Here is a 23,930-nt window from a genome sequence, read left to right as displayed (position 1 = left end):
GTCACAGCCAGACAGGTTGCCCCACCCCCCTGAAAGCCCCCTCACTTCCCAGGCCTGTTTATCAGCATATTGCTCTGCCTAAAGGGGAACATAAATGCATTCTCCTCTTAATGTAGCAGAACCGACACTGGATGATCCATCACAGTAACCCGTAACTGCAAAAGCAACATTCACAGAACTATTTTAAATGTACTTATATTTACTTTTTATTTTTACTGTGTGGCACATTTGATTGTAGCCAGGCCTCTCGTTTAAGTTAAAATACAGCGTTTCTACATTTTATATGTGGGCTGCAGACATCTGCAGTTACAGAGAAAGCATCACGACTTAAAGATGGTTCTGAAAACTTGGGTCTGAAAAGACGCATCTTTAATACAGAACATTCACATGCCTTGTTCTTATTCCAAAGTTATTTTCCCTAGTTGAAGCAGAACTAAGCAAACAGAGTTTAAAAGCATTTAGTATAAATCTGCACTTGTGGCTGACCCATGCATCTTGGGAATGTGCAGGTAGGTATTCAAAGACGATATGAAATTCTCGCATCCTGTTTAGTCCTTGTATGGCCGCCGCTGGTTCGTTATGGGTGATATTACTGACAACCACAGTGCCTTCTACAAACTATGATAAACCATTACGAGGTTTCCCTAGTTTTCTGCAGTTGACACTTGTACATGGTGTATCTGGTGCTAAAGAAGGATTTTATTGACTTCTGAAAAGATAGCATAGATCACAAGAGGCTATTAGCAATTTCAGTGATTTCATATTATGCTAGGCTAATAATAATATTTATATTCATACATAACAGCATCTTATTCCCAGTTACAGAATGAATGAAATCTTGAGTTTTATCAGACACTTAATCAAAAATGACTATAATTAATTATAATGTGAAATACTGGGCATCTAAATATGTATAATTAATTAAATTCTATATTGCCGTACATAATTGGTATACAGTATTACACCTCTGGTGCAGGAATCTTAGTGGGTTTAACATCTATAGTGATCTGAATATTTGCATCCAGTTAACCTGATTAATTAAGGTTACCTCGTGATAAATTAGCCCAATGTATCATTTTCCTCTAGCTAAATGAGCACATCAATGATAAAAACCGCAGACAACGTAACTAGGTGACAAAATCAGGAGTCGCTAAAGCAAAGTTAAACAGTCTGTTTTGGGTTTTAGCAAATGCTCTGCACAGTGGCAGAGATACCCTGGCCGATTAGCCCCCCATTCCCACTGCGGCATAGAGGTGGCGTTTGTCACGGTGACTCCTGTACCGCATCACTTCCTGTTGTCATCAGCTGGGGACACCGGGATACTGTGCCAGGGAGCTGAACTGCTGCATAAGCCGGCCCTTACTGGAGGGTAGGCCCGGTCTTAGGGCGTTTCACACCAGAAAATAGATTGTGATTCATTCTACAAAGGGCTGCTGCAGTTCTTATTTAGCCAGTGAAGTACAAATGATCTCTTACATTCATCACCGCTTGGCTTTGCCAAAGAGCCGGTCAGATCGCCAAATCCCAGTGGTGCCTGTCTATTTAAAACACCGCCCTGCTCCAGCCAGGTCACAGGAATTATGCTACTTCACACTGCGCTCGATTCTCTGACCTGCTTCCATACTCCGCCTGATATTCACCATGCAGTCACTCACGCTAATATCTGAATATGCATCTGAAAGACACAAACCACCCACTGGAGCAAAGCTGTGACCTTAGATCATCAGGCACAGATGCTTAACAGCTTTGTCTGCTGCTGCCCCTGTGTTCCTCCAGAATTTACCACCGTAATTTCGATGCATTAATTAATGACAGTGCATGCATGCGTTGTGATAATGCGCCTGAGCCCCTGACCCCTCCGGGCCTGAAAAAACACCCAGAACAAAAAGTCAGCTGCTAAAGGGCTGTGATGAATGTGTGTGCAGGTTTGTGGGGCTCACACACATTACGTGCTGGTCCCATATGCATGGGGAGCATCAGCTCCCAGACGTGAGGTAGTCCTGGCCCTGGATTGTCATCCACCTCGTCTCGTGACACCGTAGATCATCAATGACAGTACGGTGAGTCGCCGATGTCAGGCACAGAGATGCACAGTGGCGTGACATTTAGCTAAAGCAGAAAACAGCCTCCTGCTCTTGGCAGAGTGTATAATTTATCAATAAAAAAATAGTCCCAGAAAGGAAGAAAAGAGCCACGATAAATTAATGATGAGGACAGAACAGGGACAGGAAGTAAGAAAAAAAAAAAAAAAGTCAACAAAGAGGAGCGATGAGCAGAAAGTCGGGCTGTAAAGTGAGAAAAGGAAGCGGGGAAACCTTGTAATGGTGACGGAGCAGTCAGCGCTCAGAGCTCACATCGCGCTGCAGCCCTTATCCTCACACTCAGCGATACGGTAAAGAACAGGAAGGGCTGCTTTGTGCAATGGATTCTGGGAAAACTGGGGAACATTATTTTAAAAAGCACATTTTTGCAGACAGAGGTGCGCTTCCGAAATTCCGCGTACGTGCATGAAAACACGCATTTCAATGTATGACTTTCAGCATCGTTAAAAGGCTCCAATTAAACCGGCGAAACGAGCCTGAAGAGCTGAAGACCGTTTTAAAAAATCGTTACCGCTGCCCCCCTCCTGGGCTCCTGAGGACGGCGGCAGGTGCTCAACATCGATCGGCTCCCCGGCCCGTTGCTCCCCCCCCACCCCCCCTTTCCAGCTCATCGCCAATTGTCTGGATCTTTCCTCTCTCGGCCCGTTAAAATATGGTCACAAATTTACAAAGGGGACTTGTTCCGTCTGACCCCTGCGAGAGACCATCACTCGGCGGAAAACATCACGAGAATATCAAAGGGAGGGGCGGCGGCAGGCGTTTGAGCCGCGCCATGATTTCCCCAGAGCTTCCGCTGGGAAGCGTTGTCACTGATAGCGCAGTAAATGGTGACATATCTTCACTTAGAATCCGGGCCGGAATCGAATGCTGACATTCTGCGAAGCCTCGGGCCTCCTCATCAGCCAATTACCATGGTAACTGGTGAGCGCAGGTCCCCCCAGCTGGACGGCAGCGGCGCTAACCTTCCCAGATTACGGCGGCGTTCGGCTGGGGCCCCGTGACCGTCTGGCCCAGAGGAGCCATTTATAAATGAATTTCACACCCCTTGCTGCGGCTGTGCATCACGCTGCTCTGTAATGCCTCCTTTTTCTAACCAGCTGGCAGCCAGAACAAATAACCAGTTTTTTTTCTTAGTATCCTGGCTGCTGTAGTTTTTTATTTTCCATTTCCCTCACCGGCTGGTAATACATGGACAAACAAAAAAATGTATATGTGAAGAATGCTCCCACTTAACTAAAATCCAAAATAATAACAAGCCGGTGACAGAGTTCGCCAACAGAGGATAGATGAAGAGGTTATGGGGGCCGGTCGCGGCAATGTTTAATCATTAAGATGAAATGTCCACGTAGGAAGCCGTCGCGTTAAATTTATGCATCTCGGCACATTTATCACCAGGTGAAACGCGGCGCCCGGGACCTAGAAAAGAAGGTGCGCTTAATAAATCAGGCAGCCGCTGCCGTAACTCCTCAGCCATGGCGCTCAGGAGAGGCGGGTCCTCCCTGCCAACGGCGTACCCGCCCGTGTGTGCGGGGACCGCCCACCTTCCCGCCACGATAATTAGCGAATCCCGTCAGCTGGCAGTTCTGTCTATTCCTGCTGATATTTTATCTGGGATGTGACTGTCCCAGTCCATAGAAAGAAGAGCAAGAATGGAGCCAGAATCCGTGCTCCAGTCGTGCTCGTGTAAGGTCCGGTTTTGTGCCATTAATGGTGTGCTGAAGAGGAGCTTTCTAGATCGGCTCCAGCGGCGGCACACGGGGGCCCTCTGGAACCCAGGGGCCTGTCAGCTGACCTCTACCCCTCTCTGCGCACGTCTGGGGCCGCAGTCCAGTGGGCTGCTGTCTTATTGGAGCTGCGCTCATGCTCTGTGTGGGATGAAGGCCTCATGCAGTTCGGCTCTCCCACAGAAACTAATTACCGCTGAAAGCGGTAGGCAGAGGCAGGTTGTAGCGCTTGTGTGTGTCTGTGTGTGGGGGGGGGGGCGTGCTCTCCAGAGGGGCCGGTTCAGCCTGGAGACAACAGAGCGACACGGCCAGGCCGATCAAAGGGGGCCAGTTTCACTGCGATAATGTCACTGCCTGCTTCTGTTAAAGTCCATGTGTGTGTTTCCTGTCGGAGTCGGAGAGATCAAACGTGATGCTGTTTTATGACTAAAAATGTTACACAGCGATCGTACAGCATCTATATTCCACTGAGTGAGCATGAAATCACAGAGAATTACGCAGTGAGACCACGCAGTGATCATGGGGACACAGAAACAGTGAAATAAGAAAATTACCCAGTGAAATTGCGCAGTGATCATGGGATGTAGACACAGTGAACTATCAGTTACACAGTGAAATTACGCAGTGATTATGGGGATACAGGCATCGTAAAATAACAGTTACCCAGTTGTTTTAATAATTCTATTTTTAAAGCAATTTTCAAATGTATTATTTTTCCTCATCACTTTCAGGCCAAGAACTTGGAGAATTAAGCCCTTGCTGAGTGTGTCCTGTTGTTGCCTGAACACTGGAAACATAAGTGTATGGACACACACACACACACATACACACACACACCACAACTAAGGTGCACAGAAACAGACACATACAGAGATACACTGTCACACACACTAACAGACTCAAAGACTCCTACTGTCACACACAGAGTCACACCCTCTGGCAAAAAGACAGACTCAGATTAACACACACACTGATATGCACTCTCACACACATACTCACATACTAAAACACTTACACACACATACTCACAGATATGCACACATACTCACATACTAAAACACTTACACACACATACTCACAGGTATGCACACTCACACACACTCACACACACTAACACACTTACACACACATACTCACAGATATGCACACTCACACACACTCACACACACTAACACACTTACACACACATACTCACAGATATGCACACATACTCACATACTAAAACACTTACACACACATACTCACAGATATGCACACTCACACACACTCACACACACTAACACACTTACACACACACATACTCACAGATACGCATACTCACACACATGCTAACACACTTACACACACATCCTCACAGATATGCACACTCACACACACTCACACACACTAACACACTTACACACACACATACTCACAGATACGCATACTCACACACATGCTAACACACTTACACACACATACTCACAGATATGGACACTCACACACACTCACACACACTAACAGACTTACACACACATACTCACAGATATGCACACTCACACACACTCACACACACTAACACACTTACACACACATACTCACAGATATGCACACTCAGACACACTCACACACACTAACACACTTCCACACACATACTCACAGATATGGACACTCACACACATACTCACATACTAACACACATACTCACAGATATGCACACTCTCGCACACATACTCACATACTAACACACACACACATAAACTCACACTCACAGACTAGCACACTCTCACACACACTCCACGGACACACACTCACCCCCGCCCCCCCCCCCCTGCCTGCAGTGCCGGATCGATAGCAGCTGAATGCCATCTGCTTGGGGCAGCAGAATGGCAGCAGAAGTCCAGAACCATGCATCTTCCCCTATTGAAAGGTTATTTCTATGCGAGTAAACAATTCATCCTCTGGCCGCGGACTTGATGCTCGCTTACCGCGTCCGATCGATACGATATGCAAAACGCAAAAAAAAAATTGAAGCCTAAGAGTGAAGCTGACGTCCAGGTGACGGCTAATCGATGGGGGGGGTGGGACGCTTAGCCCCGTCGTACAGGTGGGGTCGTTTTATCTTCACAGACGCAAACGATGCTTAAGTGCTGACTGAAAACGTAAACCCTCACGTCACACCGATGGGGCGCCATCATCTCCCGCAGGCCGACACACTCACGCCTCGTCATTAAAACACTCACATCCTTGTAACGCCGTTGCCGCCGTTCGGCTATGAAACTTCCGAAACCATTTTTCCAAGCTGGTTTCCGCACCCAACCGAGGGAGTGTAGAATCATGTATTCCACACAGCGTTCTGGGGTAACGTCCCCGGTTCTAAAGACCCCTGTAGGGTTGTCGGGGCTCACCATAACATGGGTCTGCACCGGCGTGTTCAGGGAGAGGGGTACTATCACCGTGACGGTGACTGTCTGACCCCCCAGCGATGAGGAGCGGGGGTGGGGAGACACAGACATTTCCACCACACGCTCTGCTGGCCACGCTGAACCTGTTACTGTTCCAGAGGGGATTTCATGCCTCCTATTAGGTTTTCTACAGCACAGCCATTAGTGATAAATGTACTGGTGTATTCACTGTCAAGCTAATCAATACTGCCAAAGTTTTGTTGACCTAACAGCAATCCATAAAGCGAAGCTCTTTTTCTCCCCGCCTATGACAACTCTGTCTGCCCGGCGCCGTGGCCGGACGCCCCAGTCGGGGGCTCCGAGGGGGCCGGCAGCTCTGAGGCGCTGTCTGCGAATTGAAATACTGTCTTTAAAAGCAGCCAATTGCTGTGATGCTTCGCCTGTCTCAGAAATTGTTTAAAAACCGGAGTCACTCAAATAGATCCAGTTTGATGGTTAAAACACTGGCAAATCGATAACTTCACAGATGATAGAACATTGTCAAGGAAGAAAAAAAAAATCGCGGCATCGCCTTGACAACAGAAGCCTCATTTTCGGCAGTAGTGGTTGTGAGGGATGAAAGGCGCTTGGGTGAGGGGGTAACGGTTACCGGGGGGGGGGGGGGGGGGGGAGGAGGTTAAAGGGAAAGAAATAAGATCTTGTTCTCGCATGTAAGGTACCGTCGTGAAGCAGCTGAAGTGCAAGCCTCCAAAACAAATTACTACAGCACACTTTCGCAGGCAATTATGGGGTTATGAAATATGAAAGGCCATTGATTTTCCTGGCACAGCCGCTCCGTTCCACGCATGAAATATCCTCGGTATAAATTGTGCGGGTGCGCTGACGCACCCTGGGCCCGCCCCTTCCTGTTTCTGCTCCGCGGAGGGTGAAGAGCAGAACCTCCAAACCCGCAATTGCGGATAAGCCGCCCCGCTCCTGTCCGGGGGGCCCTGGCTGATGAAGGAACAGAGGCACAATTATTCTGGGGGCTTCGGGAGCCTGCCGTAACCTGGCTGGAGAATACTGATTAACCTTTTTTTTTGTTCTGTTTGACAAATGAATTGGATCAACAGTGTTAGAAAACATTTATCAGTGCCTGTCTGCACTTAGCGTGCCGTTCAGCTAAAGAAAAATAACAACTTAGAGCTAATAGGGCCAGCCGGCGGAGCACAGCACATTACGCTGTCACAGCGTGACGGTTGGGCCCTCTGTGAGCGTCCCCCGAAAGCCAGGGGGCCCCAGCGCAGCGGTAACGGGTGCGTGACAGAGTACTGACAGAGCAGGGGTTAGCTGAGGAAGGTTCGGTCTACTCATCTGTAATGACAGGGGAGGGTGCGTGTGCCGCTCTCTCACGTTCATCACCGCCGCGTTACTGTAACGATAACGCGCTGTTCCAGGAGAATAAAGGCGTACTTCTGTTTCAGTGATGAGCAAACCTCTGATGGGCGACATGAAGGCTCACCAGAACCTCTATAAGCATGCAAATGGAGTGATATCATGCAGGAACTGAGCTTATCACCTACAATTATAAAATGCAGAGTGACCAACCGCCAGGGGAGAGCAGTGTGGGGGGGTCAGGAGCACTGAAGGCCGCCTGTCTGGGGTGTCATGCCGCCATTTGCATTTAATCGCATGCTGTATTGACGGCAGGTTTCAGCCAAACTGGCCGCATGCCACCGTGCCGTGATGTGTTCACTCAGCAGGTGCGGCACAATTAGTGGGGGGGGGGCTAATTGTGTACCTCCTCAGTCTCCCTGCTGGCGTTGCCCCCCCCCCATACAAATTAAGGGCAATCCCAAAGTTTAATTTTGCCCCGGTAATGAGAATTTAGAGGGAATTTAAGGGAGCTTCACAAATGGTGATACAGCCCCCCCCCCCCCCCCCACCCCCAAGCTGCGCTGCATCTAAGCCCATCATCTGTCCTTTTTTGTCCTCCCTCCGCTACCGTTGTTTTTCGTTTATGTCGCCGGTTTGTTTCCAGGAACAAAGCCACCATCCCACCCCCCCCCCCCCCCCGCCACACCTCCCCCCCCCCGCCCCCCCCACACCCACCCTGGCCTGTACATGGGAATCATCTTGGAAAATAAACTGCATCAAGTGCAAGAAGGAATTATTTTTCTTTATTAAGAGGCCCAGTTCCACTGGGACATGAAACAAACCAGACAATTAATCTTTTCCTATTGGTTGTGTGTGTACCCGCCCGGGTGGGTAGACAGCCGGGACCTGTAGCAGGAGGTGCTGCGTAATTAGGTCCAGCCAGGGAGCGGCTGAACCGGGGCTGAGGGGCTGGGGTGTGGAGCGAGCCCCCCCCCCACCCCGACAGCAGAGTTACCCCTGCTAATAAGAGCCGGCCCGAACACGGCCGACAACGACCCCGACAACAAGTGCATAATTAATGACGCCGGGGTTTTCAAAGTGGCAAGCCATCGGAAAGGAATGGCCGAAAAAGGCATCAATCCCCACGGTCAAGCGATTGTTTAATCAAATTAGGCAGGAACGAGCAGCGCACGCTTGACTTGGCGGCACCGATGGCGTGTCTTAGGAGCAAAGGGTTTCCGGGAGCAGCGGGCCACTCCGTCAATATCCCGTCTAACCTTGGCGTCATGCGCCGCTTGTCATTAAGTGCTGCACCTCCTTCACACGAGAGCAGGGATCCACCCGGTACTGAGAAACGCTTTTCCATTGTTAACTAAACAGAAAAGACAGAACATGTATCCATCAACACATTTTCCATTCCATTTACCCAGGGCGGGGTCAGTGTCTGGAGTGTATTCAATTTACATTACAGTTACATCATTTACATATTCAAAAGTCAAATTCAAATGTTCAATTTATTATCATGTAATAAACCTTTCAGAAGATTAATTAATGAATTTAAATAATTATAACACATCTTCCAGGACCTAGTGAGGGTAAGTACCTATGTTTCATAAAATGTTCTTTGGCCTTCTAATTAATACTATATATATTTTTTTTATTTTGACATTTTTCTCTGCAGCACTGCATTGCATGACCCAGCGTGGAATGACTCCGTTCCCGATTCCTCTGACGGTCCCAACTAATTGCTTAATGAGTGTTGAGCAGCGGATTCCCTGTTCTCTCTGCAGGCATTAACGATGGACTCTTCAATTCAATTCAGTTCATTTTTATATAGCGCCTTTCACAACCCAGTTGTCCCAAGGCGCTTTGCATGTGTTGTGATACGTTGAACATCATTAGAGAGAGTAATAATACGGAACAGGGAAAAGGAAGTTAAATTAAATAAAGAAAAGCAGATGGCAACAGAGAAAACTTGCGACGAGGGACATTAAGAAGGTCCCACAAGCCTCTTCATTCAAACATGCTGGGGGGGGGGGGGTCTTTAAACTTTTTGTGATGATATGCAGGGTCTGCAGGAATGTAGTCGGCGTGGGCTTCTGGGTTACGGCTGTCTGCAAGCGTAGCTAGCAGAGGCTGCTCCGTGCGACCAGCTTCCCCAGACCCTGACAAATAAGAGGCTCCTGCAGGCTTGTCCTACATTCCGGGGCTCCTTAAAACCTGTGGGCTCAGGAGAAGAGTGGGGGCTGATACAAGCCGTGATGGATTTCAGTTATTAGCACATCAGAGAGATGGATGAAGGCCGGCCCCTCCCGATCAACATCATCATCGAGATCTATTTAAAGATACCGCGTGTGCTAATCAACTTATTTAGGCCTGCGATAATATCAGGGCAGAATAATCTGCTGTTCGGTGCAGCATCCCTATCGATCGATAAAAGCACTCGCGCCACTGCAAACGGCAGTAAGTAACGACTCTCCCGGCCATTAATATTATTTAACACTCTTTTCACGCGGCGTAATGAAGAAGAAAAACTGTGTCCTGTACTGGATGCGGTGCGTGATTCCGGAGCGCCGGGCATTAATCCCTGCGAGTCGAATGAGTTTCAGGACGGCGATTACAATTCATCCTGCGAATCTGCAGGAAAGAGCGTTGGCGGTCAGGAAGCCGTTACCCTGTGTCGTTTGCGTGTGCATTGGCACGGCGCGGTGCGTGTTGTGTAGACGTCCCGGTAAACAGAGCGGCAGGATGTCAAGGAAAAGCACGGCTAGTAAATATGCCACCCAAGCCCGTCAATAAACCTGCTACCCACATTTTTATTAAAATTGTTTTTATTCATAGTGACCATCGTGGTAGCAATACCAATTTTTTTGATATTCTTTTTTTTATTATTATTATTTTCTGCCCAAAAAAAGAATCTGCAGTATTTTACTCCCACGTTTTATAAACTCATTTCAAAGGGGATTCATGTGTAGCCCATACAGAATGAGAAAGGCTGCGATTTACAGTGGCTCCAACAGGACCTGGTTAAACATCTGGAACAGCTGCAGCTTAACCAGGGATTGGAGGCAGGTGTACACTGTTCCCAGTCATGCGGAGGGGAGAGTAAATGGACCCAAGCCACACAGGCACACTTTAACTGCTTCACAGTTTAAGCTCGTCATTGAGTTAATTTATTTTATATTAGTTGCACTTAAGCTTTGAGTAACAAGGCGGATCCTTGCTGCTGTGAGATGGGTTTGCTGCCAGGAATGCAGAACCATTTTTAGTTAATGGCATAGAGAAAATCAGTGAGATATGGACACAGATGGACCTTCCAACTTATCAGTCACCCCAAATAATAAAACCCATCCATCCATCCATCTTCTGAAACCACGTATCCTATTCAGGGTCACGGGGGGTCTGGAGCCTATCCTGGAAGCTACAGGTGCAAGGCAGGGAACAACCCAGGATGGGGCGCCAACCCATCACAGGCCACACTCACACACCACGCACTTCCACAAGCACACCTACCAATAGGATAAAATAATCGCAATAATTTTGGTTTGATTTAAGAACGCCAGCATGGGTTGTAAAAAATTACCCAGAATCCCTGCAAATGTGCTTCACGCCTTCTCGATGTTCAGGAGACTGGGCGCAGTGAGTGCAGTGATTCATGCCAGTGATGCTTAAAGAAATCCTCATTTTTATGCCCATTCATAACGTATTTTCATATACGTTCGAGTCACTCATGAAAGGATTGAATAATTTACAATAATTCACAGTTATGGTCTTGCTCTCCAGGCCCTTTGATCATTTCCATCAATTGGGTCGGTAATTCTGGACCTGACGCCCCGTCCACTGGAGCGCGAGGCCACTGGCCGCCACAGGCCGCCACGCCGCCTCCATCTCACAGGAGCCGCCGTGATGGACGGTCTCCGGGGTGATGATGATCATCAGGCCTCTCGCACGTCGGCCTCCCTGCCAGCACTGGACCAGGCGAGGGGGGTCAGCTATGAATACGGCTCCAGATCAATGTGCCTTTTGTGGGCTTGTCAGCTAAAAGAAAACTAATCCCAATTTCAGAAGCCGACCATGCGGTGGATGTAAAGGAGAGCGACGTTTGAAACCATGAAGGCATGATAAACAGTAAGCATGCTTCCATCGAGGTGTCACGCTGTTTTTTTCTAAATGTAAGAGGAATTCAGGCTTATCACTTGGCAAGCTCTTAATTATTAGGATATTAGAATATTAGAATATGATTTTTTTAATATCGAACTTTAGAAAGTGCATATGTAAATTTTCATGAAGACAAATATCCCAGCATAAAAAAATCTGTAATCACAGGGGTGTAAAATATCGGTGGAGCGCAAAGCAGCATCCTCTGAAATATGGACAGGGAGTGATTTTGCTGATGTAATGTATAGTGTAATAAAAATCAATCGGCATAATTTATTCGCTCAGCAGAGAAACCTTCTCCGGGGTCATTTTCCCCACCTACTGCTCAGGTCTTGGTGCGTAGGTCTTTGGCGGAAGCTCCTGTCATGCCTTCCCTGCATTCCCTGCTCGGTCGGCTCTCCGGCTTGTCAGAGGATGGAGCAGCACCTCATAACCGCCAGCTGGAATTCTCTTTATCATTTGAAAAAGCGTGAAACAAAGAACTGGCACAATCGAGATAAATAGTTCTTACATTATTAAAGATGAGGCTATAATTCTGTGGGCAAATTCTCCTTTTTCAGTACCGGGCTGGGGTGATGGGGAGGGGGGCTGCAGCGGCCGTCAGGGCAGGAAGCCGAGGGGCGGTGACAGTCTGTAATGGATGACTGTGTCTGAATTAAGACAAACTGGAGACAAGCCTGGATTCCAGTAGGGCTAAGCTGTTTACAAGATAAATACTCGGTGGGTCTCCCTTCAGCCCATGATGAAGAGCCCCGCCTGCTCCTCATGGCCGTGGACTGGCCCTCGGTCACCAGATGCCGGGGGGAGGGGCCTTACCTTGCGGGGAGGGTTCATTCCGGAACCTCGTCTACCACCGTGCAGCTCCAGGGGGCGTGCCCGTGCAGGGAACCCAGCTGTCCTTCACACCATGATTCTGTTCATGGCCGTCGATCCCGAGCCCAAGGGGAGCCACCGGAGGCTGAATAACACAACCAATGACCCGAAATCTATAATCAATAACTGCATGGACAGATGCTCCGATAGCCTTTCTGAGGCATGAATAGCAGACATTTATTATGCATGTAATGCCTGCTATGGAGCTCCCTCATGTTCTGCAGAAGAAAGGATGTATGGATGGATGGATGGATGGATGATTGGATGGAAGATTGGATGGATGGTTACAAGACACCATTTCCACTCAATGGACATGTAACTTAGTCTGCTCTGGTCAATGAGAATGTTATGGGCTTCCACTTCTAATGAACATTACAACCATTGCAAGTTGGCGAAATTTCAGTTAGAGGAACAAACAAGGGCTTATATCCTTATATGGAATGAAATCCTACCAGCCTCCCAGAGCTCTGGTGTCAGGGATGGGACTCCCTGTCTGCAAAGCCACTTAGACACCAATAAACAAGATTCCCAGCAGTGACGGTCTGGTTAAATAAACCAGTGCATGGACCAGGAATCAGGCACCTTGATGGCCTGGAAGTGCTGATTGGGTTGGGTGTGTGGAAGTCCAGCATCCAGCCAGACAGCTTCACGGGGAAGATGGCATTTAAAGGGTCCATGAAGCGTCCTGGAGTTCATAACACAGCTATTATACATTTGATTAATACCTCCTGGATATATCAGTACCATTAATAAGTAATTATAACCCGGTTCCATCACACTGATTAGATTCTGGGATCCAGCCAGACACATTAAACCATCGATGAACTTTAGGATCCCTGCCTCTTTCCCGCCAGAAATATGGCTCTACAGCTAAATCTGTCAGCACTCTTATGCTCGGCAAAATGGAACGCAAAAAAAAATAAAAAATCCGGCAAATGTCCAAAATGGCTCATAGATGCATCTAGATCTAGATGTAAGACATTAAGACACAAGGACAAGTGTGATCCTTACTCTACTACACTTTCAAATGTGCACGTTTTTCACCAGTCTACCATTTTGCCATCATTCCAGACAAAGCCTTCGACTCACTGGGGGTTTTGCATGGATTTTTATTTACACAGAACATTTTTCCCAGGATATCTCAAGGCACCATCTTCAGAGAATAAACAACGGTATCCATAAAAATATTTCAGCATCAGTTTAATAAATGAGTGTTAATTTTCTATTTTAACTATTGAATTAAGTGACTGTTGAAGATGTTGGTGAGTAACACTGATGCTGTTTAAATACCCCCCCCCCCTAAAATGAAGGGGAAATGGCACCAGACATGCACATTCTATATATAACCATTTTGCAGCGTTGCTGTTAGAAACATACCCATTTCAGTCCAGCCATGGGCCATTTTCTCAGTCTGCCTGCTGCTACCGTCTTGCCAATTACAGCCCCATTGGACCGGGGTTTTCTGCACCCAGCAGCAGGGTCTGAGGTCACCGGAGGGCGCTAATTACCACCCACTGACATGACGCTCCTGTCTCCTTGGGGTCACGGGGTCAGAGGTGCAAAGATCTGAGGTTGAGGAGCGGTAAGGGGCGGGCGTGGTGCCACGCGCCTGAATAGTTGACAAGGGGTTAAGGCACAAAAACTACTTTTCCAAATTCTGCCATCATGTGTTCTTCTGACGGTACTCACCCCTTGTCAATGGTGTCGCGTCCTGCTGTTTTCCTGTGTTTAAGCCTTCCAATACAAAACTAATCTTTATATTGGCACATTCTACATACATCTATTGAATGCTGTAATTGTTATGAGTATTATATGAATATCTCCATTCATATTAACTAATTATTCTTAAAGAATGATACATATCGACAGGGAAATCCATAGGAAGGAGTTATGAGGGTAGTTTTGCTCGATGCAATCTAGGCACGTGTGATTTTCGGATTGGTCGAACGCCCAATAATCATACACAGCACATGCACTCGAGTGTCCAATGAGACTCCAGCTTCCATTCTTCTGTGCACTTACGTTGAGTGCGATTGGCTTTAGCGTCGTGAGCTTGAGTCTCTCAGATCATTCGGTGTCACCTGATGGGCCCCCTTTCCACATCGGGAGGTGTTGCTTGTTTTATATACACTGTCGAGCTCTGCAGGTGATCCCCACAGGTAAGGGTTATAAGAAGAGCCTGAAAGGCACACGAAACCATGAACAGTCATGGTGCTTCAGGTTCTCGATTCGTCACACAAACAGTCACAGCGCTACAGGGTTACGGAGGCCTCACACGAGTGCTCATGGCTTCCATAGTAGTAGAACCCTCCCACATGTGGCCACAGTCCTTCAGACCCTGATAGTCACATTCCTCCAGGATACGGGACGCCTCACATGAGCAGTCAGTCCTCATGGCATCTGCAATGCTGACATTAGTGATGGTTCTCCAGACTTATGAATTCCTCACACAAAAGATCATACTCCCTCTGGATCTGGAATCCTGAAAGAGGTGATCAGGATTCTCCGGGATCTTAACACGAATGTGCTCCTTTACAGTGAAGTAAAAGAAAAGAAAATGGCTGAGTAATACGTAGGGTGAATTTGAATTATTTCATTTTATGGATACTAATTCCTGCGACTGACTGTCAGAGGACCTCACTGACTCACCAGAATCTCACCTGCAACAGCGCAGGAGAGAGATTGATATTGGGGGAGACGCAACTTAACAATTAACAACAAAGGCCTTGTTATTTTGTGGGGGAGGGGAGATAAATAAGTCCAGATTAAACAGCTCCCCCCAGGTGCTACACCCCTACTCACCTGCATTTGTACCCTGCCTGCTGTCCTCACGAGGTGGAGGAGATGCGCTGACCAGCGTAACTCATTATCACAAATGGTGCCAATGCTTTTAAGAACTTACAGCACAATCTCTCACCTGAAGGTCCTCATATGGACGCCGTCTAAAAATAAGCCCTCAGTTAAGGACCCCCGTTCGGCTGCAGCCTGCCGCCCCCTGGCCCTTAACCTTTACCAAAATTGCAGATGAAATGTCAGCGTGAGGCCCCCAGGTATAAGTCAGCGGCTGAGGCCGAAAGAGCCCCCGTATGAATCACTGTCTCCCTAACTGAGGAATCAGCAGTTCCACACCCATCCTATCTGGGCATTTAAAAGGGAGAAAAGCTGCTCCAGGAATTTCAGTATTGATTTTTCTCCCGAACAAAGAGACTTTCCCTAATACATGATACATCATAATCAGGTAATTTGTGCCTTTGGTCAACAGATGAGTAAGAGTTTCAGGAGGGAGGCTGACCTGCAGAGCCGTGTGTCCTAAAGAGGTAAACAAGGGCGGAGTGCGGATCCGCTACTAGCTGCCTACTACACTGTGCCATGAAGACCATCTTCACTGTCGCCTCAGAAGTCACACTAGCGGCCAAAATTGTGAAAACACTTCCAATCGCAGAACTTTATTCCAGTTGGTCCAGTTACTTACTTAACGGTCCAAAGTATGATATTTGTAAACATTCTTTGTTTATGAAAATCACCGGCAATATCGTGTAGTAATTTTGAATGCCAGAAATGCTAGGCGTTTCCACAATTTTGGCCACTAGTGTATAACAGGGGAGATTCTAGCTATAGAAAAAATCAGGGGCTAAGTCAAGGTTACCTGGGGCGTCGGAGGTAAAATGCTGGGAGCTAAAGCCCCAAGCGAACGGACCTTACCACACCCATGGTGTATAATATGAAACAGCAGTTTGCCTTCGTTTTGGCCTGAAAACTGCAGCTGAATGGCACCCACAGACTTGGGTGATATCTGTGGGATGTTGCCAAGAAGATGAATGACAGGCCAAATTTTTTTAATACTCATTTCTGTCACTCTCTTCTTCCAGATTATTTGGTGATTCTTAGCCCCATCTTTCAAATCACTTTGAATTTGCTATCAAACCACACACGGTACACTGCAGTTCAATATATCACAGCAAAAAAAAAAGAAGAAAACTTCACATAAAAGTTAATAATAAAACAGATGAATGACAGAGTACATCTACTGGAAAATCTGTTTAAAATATGGTTTAAAAATGGCAAAAGTAGCCCCGAATGTGTATTGACACTGTAATATGTGACAGCTGAGGAATTGCTTGATACCACGTAGATACAGAGTCCCCAGTCCAAAGGCAGCATTAAAACAGGATATATTCAGATGTGTTTTACTGCTACATGTTTCATTACTGTGGGACATTGCTGATTTTTATAACACTGAGACAATGTCGGCATCCTGCACATTATCTGTTCCTGCAGTTTTTTGGGACCCTCTGGCTCGAACCCAGGCCAATATTTTTTGGAATCGAATAGAGCGGGCTCTGTCGGCGTGGGGCTGTGAATTTGGATTTCTTTAGGGGGGGGGGGGGGGGGGGGGACGACACTGTATCTAGGCTCTCACTGCAGACTAAGAAGTGTGCTTGGCGTGTATTAGCTGCTATGTTATTGTCTGCATTCTTGGGTATAAATAGGAAACTTGACTCTCGAGTTTCATTTGAGGAAAAGCAGTTTATGACTTTGCCCATGGGGGGTTATTATAGGTCATTGAGAGGTGGGGGGGGCCCAGACCTGACTCAGGAAGCCTGGCCGGGAGATAAAGCGAGGAGAGCATCTCCCCAACTTGAACATGGTGGACCTTGGTCCCCAGAAGCATTTGCCATGTTACATCAGGAACCTGCTCCTACTGTTCTCGGACAGTCCGAAACACTTTTCTTGATCTCTTTCAACTTGATGTATTGTCAATATATGGATCGTCCTGCTCTCTAATTCAGTGAAAAAATCTAGTTTTCCATTAGTCTCTGCCTTTCTAATTTTCGGCACAGCTTTTCTTAGTGTAATTATTAAAGGCAGATTCAAGAAAGCAATTACTGAACTACTGTTTGTATCTCCGAAATCTTAATAAGCACCCAGAAGATGCTGAGATACACAACAGGAATGAAAAATTTCTCGGAATCCAGCAGAGTCTTTCTCTGGTCACTCGATACTCTGCGGTCAATCCGCTGTTTAGCAGCTAAGAAAATGCAAAGCATTTGCCTGTAAGATGCTGCGAATTCACAGCCTTATCTCTTTCATTAATAGAAAAACAGTCGTCTTTTAACAGGTCCTTGATGATTTCGACATTTCATAGATAACATTTATTTTTTCCCTCTGCAGCGGCTCAGCCCTCAATGGTGTTTTGAAGCCACCGGTGCCAGGATCACATTTTCAGTGTCTGTTTTATTTTTTAGGGTTTTGTTTTATCATATATTCTCAGGTGGTTTCGATGATACCTCGTTATTTTTATTTTATTGTTCAGTACTGGCCACCTCGTTTTCTCTTCGGATTTTTCCAGGCCTTTGGTAAATCAGGATAAGATGACTTCAGGGGCTGCTGGTGTAAAACCAACTGGCCAGCAAAACCCACAACGTCTCTATTCATCAAACAAACACTTTAAAGTCGTCCTACACCAATATCACCATAGGCAGACATTCCTGTTATGCTCTCTAATATTATTTCTTAAACAATATAACAATTTTAAAGGCAAAGTCAATCGTCAATTGAATAGAGGGGAACAGAATTGAATATTCTCTGTTTTTAGGTGCCACTCTTTTGGCTTTCAAAGGCCGATGCAGCTTGATTCCTCTGTGGAAATTTAGAGAATCTGCAGAAAGCAGACATTGCTACAGGTAGCATGTAGTTTAAAGAAAAGCATCACAACCGAAATTATCAAATAAGCACAGAAAATAACAGCAACAGGAGCCAGTATCATCAAACATCCTATGGCACCTATAATACATGCAGGTTTCAAAACCTGCTTATGTAATGTTGCATTTCGACCTGTATTTGAAGAGCGAATAGGTGCATTTTATACTCTCAGGTTTTGTAGCTCTTGGAAATAATAAGCAGGAATCCAGCTTGTTTTTGAAGCTTTTCAGCGCAATGCTTCTGGAACCGTACCGTCATACGTACGGGTACTAGTGATTTTTTTTTTTACTGGAGAAAAGGGAAAACTGTCAAGCTAGTTTCTGACATGAATTTGCCCTCGATGACAACTGACACACCAGCAAAAGGCCACAGAAAACTGGTTATTGATCACGGCGAAACTATTCATGGGAGCAGATTACGTGCGAGGGAAGCTGTTACGGAGAGAGACATTATGTAGCGGGAGTGCTTTAAGGAACACGACTTCATTAAATGGTGCCACTCGCGCTTATACCGTCTTAAAGAGCTCTTGATTGGTTTGTGCAGGCCTGTGATGGGCAAGGCCTCATCGCACGTCAGAGGTGTTACTGACAGGCCCCGATGGCTCGAGATGCTGCATTCGAAATCCCCGAGTGTCACTCTGCATCGGCCGGGGGGGGGGGGCGGGATGCTGGAAGGTGGCCAGCAGGTGAGACGGGGAAGGACTGGAAGCCAAGGCCGTTTGACACTGACAGCTGGCCCCCCCTCACGATGAAACAAATTCCCATCACAATACCGACCTTTTCACTTCGCTGTGTGAAAGAAAATAACCCCCGGTCCCAGCAGTCCAGCCCCCCCCCACCCCCCCACCAGCTCCACACCAGCATCCGAGTAAGCTTGTAATTCATTATACAAGAGTTTAGGATGAACCCAAAGAAAAGTTTACCAGACCAAAACTGAGAAAGTACACAATTAATTATTAAACAGCAGAAATCTTTAGGGGAAGAGCTATTTCATTAACCTGATGATTCTGATGATGACGGTGATGATGGTGGTGATGATGATAAGAGGAACGATGATGATTATTTATGCAATCATCAAATAATCCATTTAAACCATTTTACCATTCTAAACCATTTGTGAGTGTGTGCACCCTGTGGTGTGTTGGCGGCTGCCCAGGGTTGGTTCCTGCCTGTGCCCCTAGTTCCCGGGATATGCTCCGGGCCCCCCCTGCAAGCCCAGTTGGTATTATGCGGTTATGGTGATAGATGGAACTTCATCTCGTCATTCATCTGCTATACCACTTGTTACATATAGGGCGGCGGTGGAGCCTACCCTGGAAACAATGACATCAACCCATCACAGGTCATAAATGGAAAAATGATTTAGTTAGCATTTATTTGTTTGTTTATTTATTTGCTTGACATACTGGCAGGGCTTGAAGAGCCAAGAGGCATCAAGCATGCAAATGTGCAGTGAATTTTAAAGGCAATTGGAGGCCTGTGAACTGCAGATGCTATTCATGCTCGCGCTTGGAAATGAAGCATAGATCGAACCCATTTTATCGAACCGATTGACCCACACTGTCATGCTGAGCTGTCCAGACAGGCCACACATTATTTTCATTATAATCTGCAGTTCTTCAGGACTTCTGGCTCCTCCAGGTTTTGGGGCCTGTAGCTGATGTCGTACATATCACACCTGAATGAGAGCAGTAACTGAAACATAAAAAGGTGATTTTATAACCTGAATGGAACCTGAGTGAGAAGAGTAAATGGACAATGCATGAGTGAGGACGATGACTGAAAAACTCCTGAATGTCAGTAACAAATAAACAATAACAAGTGACAGAAGTAAATAGGTAACCCATGAGTAAGACTAATAACTGAATCTCACCTAAGTGGGAGTAATAACTAATCAAAACCTCAACTAGAGTAATAACTGAATCACACCTGAGCAAGAGTAGTAAATATTCATCAACTCAATTAGAGTAATAACTGAATCACACCTGAGTGACAGAAGTAAATAAGCAACACCTCAGTGAGAGTAATAAATAATCAACATCTCAGTGATAGTAATAAATAAACATCACCCGAATTAGAGTAGTAACTGAAATATACCTGAGTGAGAGTAGTAACTAAATCATACCTGAGTGAGAGTAGCAACTAAATCATATCTGAGTAAGAGTAGTAAATAAGCAACACCTCAGTGAGAGTAATAAACATTCCTTGAGTTAGAATAGTAACTACTACAACACTTGAGTGAGTGTAATAATTATACTGCAAACAACCGACTCACACCTGAGTAACTGCAAGAATTGAAGAACGTTTCCAGGTGTAACCTGGCTCTAGTGAAGCTGACACAGCTGATGGTGGATGTCAGGTTACAGCTGGGCACGAGTCTGGATGGCTAAAGAGTCCAACTTACACCTGCAGGTCCTCGCCAAGGCACCACTGCTGTACCTTTAAATACGTGACATAGTTGCTGTTTCAGCTGGCAAAGCATGGAGCAGCAATATAATCCTGGCTGAGGATCTCCGAAGAGATCAAATTACTGCTTATAAGTGCAGAGTTAAGCTGACTCCTATTAGCCAGGTGAGGCATTAGTTCATATGAATACAGTGCAAGTTATCACATGTCATGTGACCCTGCCCAACGAGGAGTGGGAAAATTAGGCTTAAAACTCATGGCAGAGGAGTTCTGAGATGTACACGATATTAGAGGTAATACCTCTATGTTATTGCGAAACAGGGGGGGTGGGTGTAGAATACCCTCTTGGTGTATTCCAGGCCAGCAGATAAGGTAGATTAATACATTTCTGGTTCTGGATTCTTATGGACTTTATCGTTTGGGATACAAAGAAAAACTGGCTAACTCCTGAACCATTGTCTCACAGGGCCACAGGAGTCGCCTTACGGTTACAGTGATTGGTAATTATGCAATAATAATACAATAATATGCTGACGGACGATGCTTATCCAACGGCCAGATTCAAACCAGTCACTGGTACTGAATTTATTTTTGCTTCTCTGCCTTCACCTAAAGATAAAGTTGAAACACAGGAAAACAACTATTTATATTTCAATACATTTTCCTTGCACATCTGATGGATGACACGGCAGTATTTGATTGTGATTGAAACACAGATGCGAAATATTGCATTTATTTATAATGTTGTGAAAGGGTTTTAGTTAGTATATAAAAAAAGTAGCTGTTTCCTCTCCATATTTCTTTATGGTTGTCTAGACGTAGCCCATGAAATCAGACTTTTAAAAGCTTTTAGGGGTCTTTGTGGAAGTGTGTTGTCCTTCCCGGGAACATGGCTGTACGTCGGTGTCAGTTTTAAATAAAAAACTAAGAGCTGTTGCGTGGGGGTACAGTTAGGGCAGGATCCGAGTAGTAGCATCCTCGTTCTACACTACCTTGAAATACCTGCGCAGGGGTGGGGGCAGCTACAGTAGATGCCCCAGATCCCTTACAAGATTTTTCCCCCCTCCCTCGAACTTATATAGTAGAATCTCATGTGAGTATCTTGATTGCCTGATCAGTCCATCACACCGACTGCTACTCGTTCAATTCAGGGCCGCAGCTACAGAAATAGCATAGAGGAGAAAGTTATTTTGCAAAAGTTATCGCCACTTTAGACCGGCATTCCAGGGGCCTAACTACATCATAACACCAATTTAGAGTGTTATTTATTCTCGCTATTAATTAGCAAAATGGTAAATTGCTGCCCATTGATAGAGGTGGAAGGCAAGACAAATGTCCCCAGCGGCAGAGAGACCGGGGAGATCTGGGCTCGGGGGGGAGGGGGGGGGGGGGGCGATATTTGCAAGCAAATGATATTTTGGGGAGCTGGCAAGCGGCGCGCATGACAAACTGATGCAATTTCCGCCGTGGCGCAGGACCGGTGCTGATATTTGTCTCGCATTGGCAAGGGTGAGTGCATGGCTGCAGGCGCAGCCTCCAGATTTGAATCTCAGGGTCCATAGGCCGTCTCCCTGACAGGACACAAATAATTACAGTACACTCTTCTCATTGCACTCCGTTATATCGGCTGCCTTATCTGCGGGCTCGGCTGGGCTTGATCAAGCGGGGTCACGCGCCGTTGACCATAACATAACGCACAACCTTGTTATTTGGAGATATGATAAATAAAGAGCACTGATGTTACCTAGACAACAATTTTATCTTTTTTTAGCCCCTTTGTTTTTTTTTCTTGGCACCTCCGCCAACACATTCACCTATTTTTTTGTTTGCTCGGGTATTTACCTGCAGTGCAACATTATGAAAATGGAAAGAATTTTTGCATTTCTGTGGTCACAGAAGCAGGTGGATCGGGGGAAATTTCATGCATGTAGTAAGTACGTTCTTCACGCCTCATGAATCTTTTCCCTCAAGAATCCGGGGACCTCTGGCGATCGGCCACACCAGTACCTGACACCACCTTCTCTGCACTTTAAAAGAAGAGATTTAGCCAAAACAGAGGTTATCTAAGCACACATTGAGTCACAGATTAGCAATGGACATTTCTTTCATTCTTTTGTTGAGTCGCATCTATAGTGTCCACTGAAGGACTTCACTCATCCGTTATACTGCGGCTGGAAATGTCAAAAACATTAAAAGCATTCTTGTTTTTAAGCAGCTCTGGGACGGGAAGCCCGCCACACTGCGCCTGTTATGAAGGCGAATCACTACTCGAGCTCTCCTACAGGCCGAATCGGTCTCACACAAGCAACATTTGGTTCACCTGTGATGTGCTTTACGGCAAACTCAGCGTCTGCGTGGGGGGAGGCAGCAGATGGCAGATGGCAGCTGGGGTGACTGTGCAGCTTGTAGATGGGAAGACCCCCGGTCACTGGCACAGAGCCACTGCGGCCAGGCAGCACTGCGATGCAAGGGCGTCGGCCGTCACGATGCAGCACCGCACCCAGCCTTCAGTGGACCAACACCGGCCAAATGAGAAGAGCCTTACATGACCTCAGCTCTGAACCATGAGCGTCCCAAGCCATAAGGAGTGTGGTCATTGGCAGACCCGAGGCCAGATACATTAGTGTGGAACATAAACTTTGACATTTTACAGCTGCATGTTCTCCTGGAGCATGTCAGGTCATGCACTTTACTGAATGGTACAACAGCAGGGATCCTCCTAGCACTCAAGCGTTCAGCGTAAACATCTCTGACCCTAACTACCATAACACCTACTCCCCGCTTCAGTGATTTAATGTGTGGATGATTCACTGGCAAAATAAATCATCCACCCAACTACGCACTTACCCATCCCATTGTCATCGGTAATCAGGCGACTATCCCAGGCAACGCACAACACGAGGAGGGCATGTGAATGACAATATGTGTGTCTCGATGACTTAGGGTGCGGTGCTTGTGTTTAGAAGGTCCCAGATTAAAATCCCACTGGTAGCAGAGTGATTTCACTGTTGGACCTTCGAGCCAAGCCCTTATCGCCTTTGTTCCAGGGACTGACTGACCCCCGCTTTCTCAAATGCAGGTCATTTAGGACAAGTGTTCTCTGAATACATATAAATAGCTATTTTGGTAAAATGAGTTAAATGAATTTAACCAAAAGCTTAATTGTGGCTAATGAACTGATTCTACGGACAGAGTATCAAAGGCTGTAAAGCATTAAACCCCACG

The sequence above is a fragment of the Brienomyrus brachyistius genome, chromosome 2, assembly GCF_023856365.1.
Source record: "Brienomyrus brachyistius isolate T26 chromosome 2, BBRACH_0.4, whole genome shotgun sequence".
NCBI classification, from domain to species: Eukaryota; Metazoa; Chordata; class Actinopteri; order Osteoglossiformes; family Mormyridae; genus Brienomyrus; species Brienomyrus brachyistius.
This window is presented reverse-complemented; position numbering follows the sequence as displayed.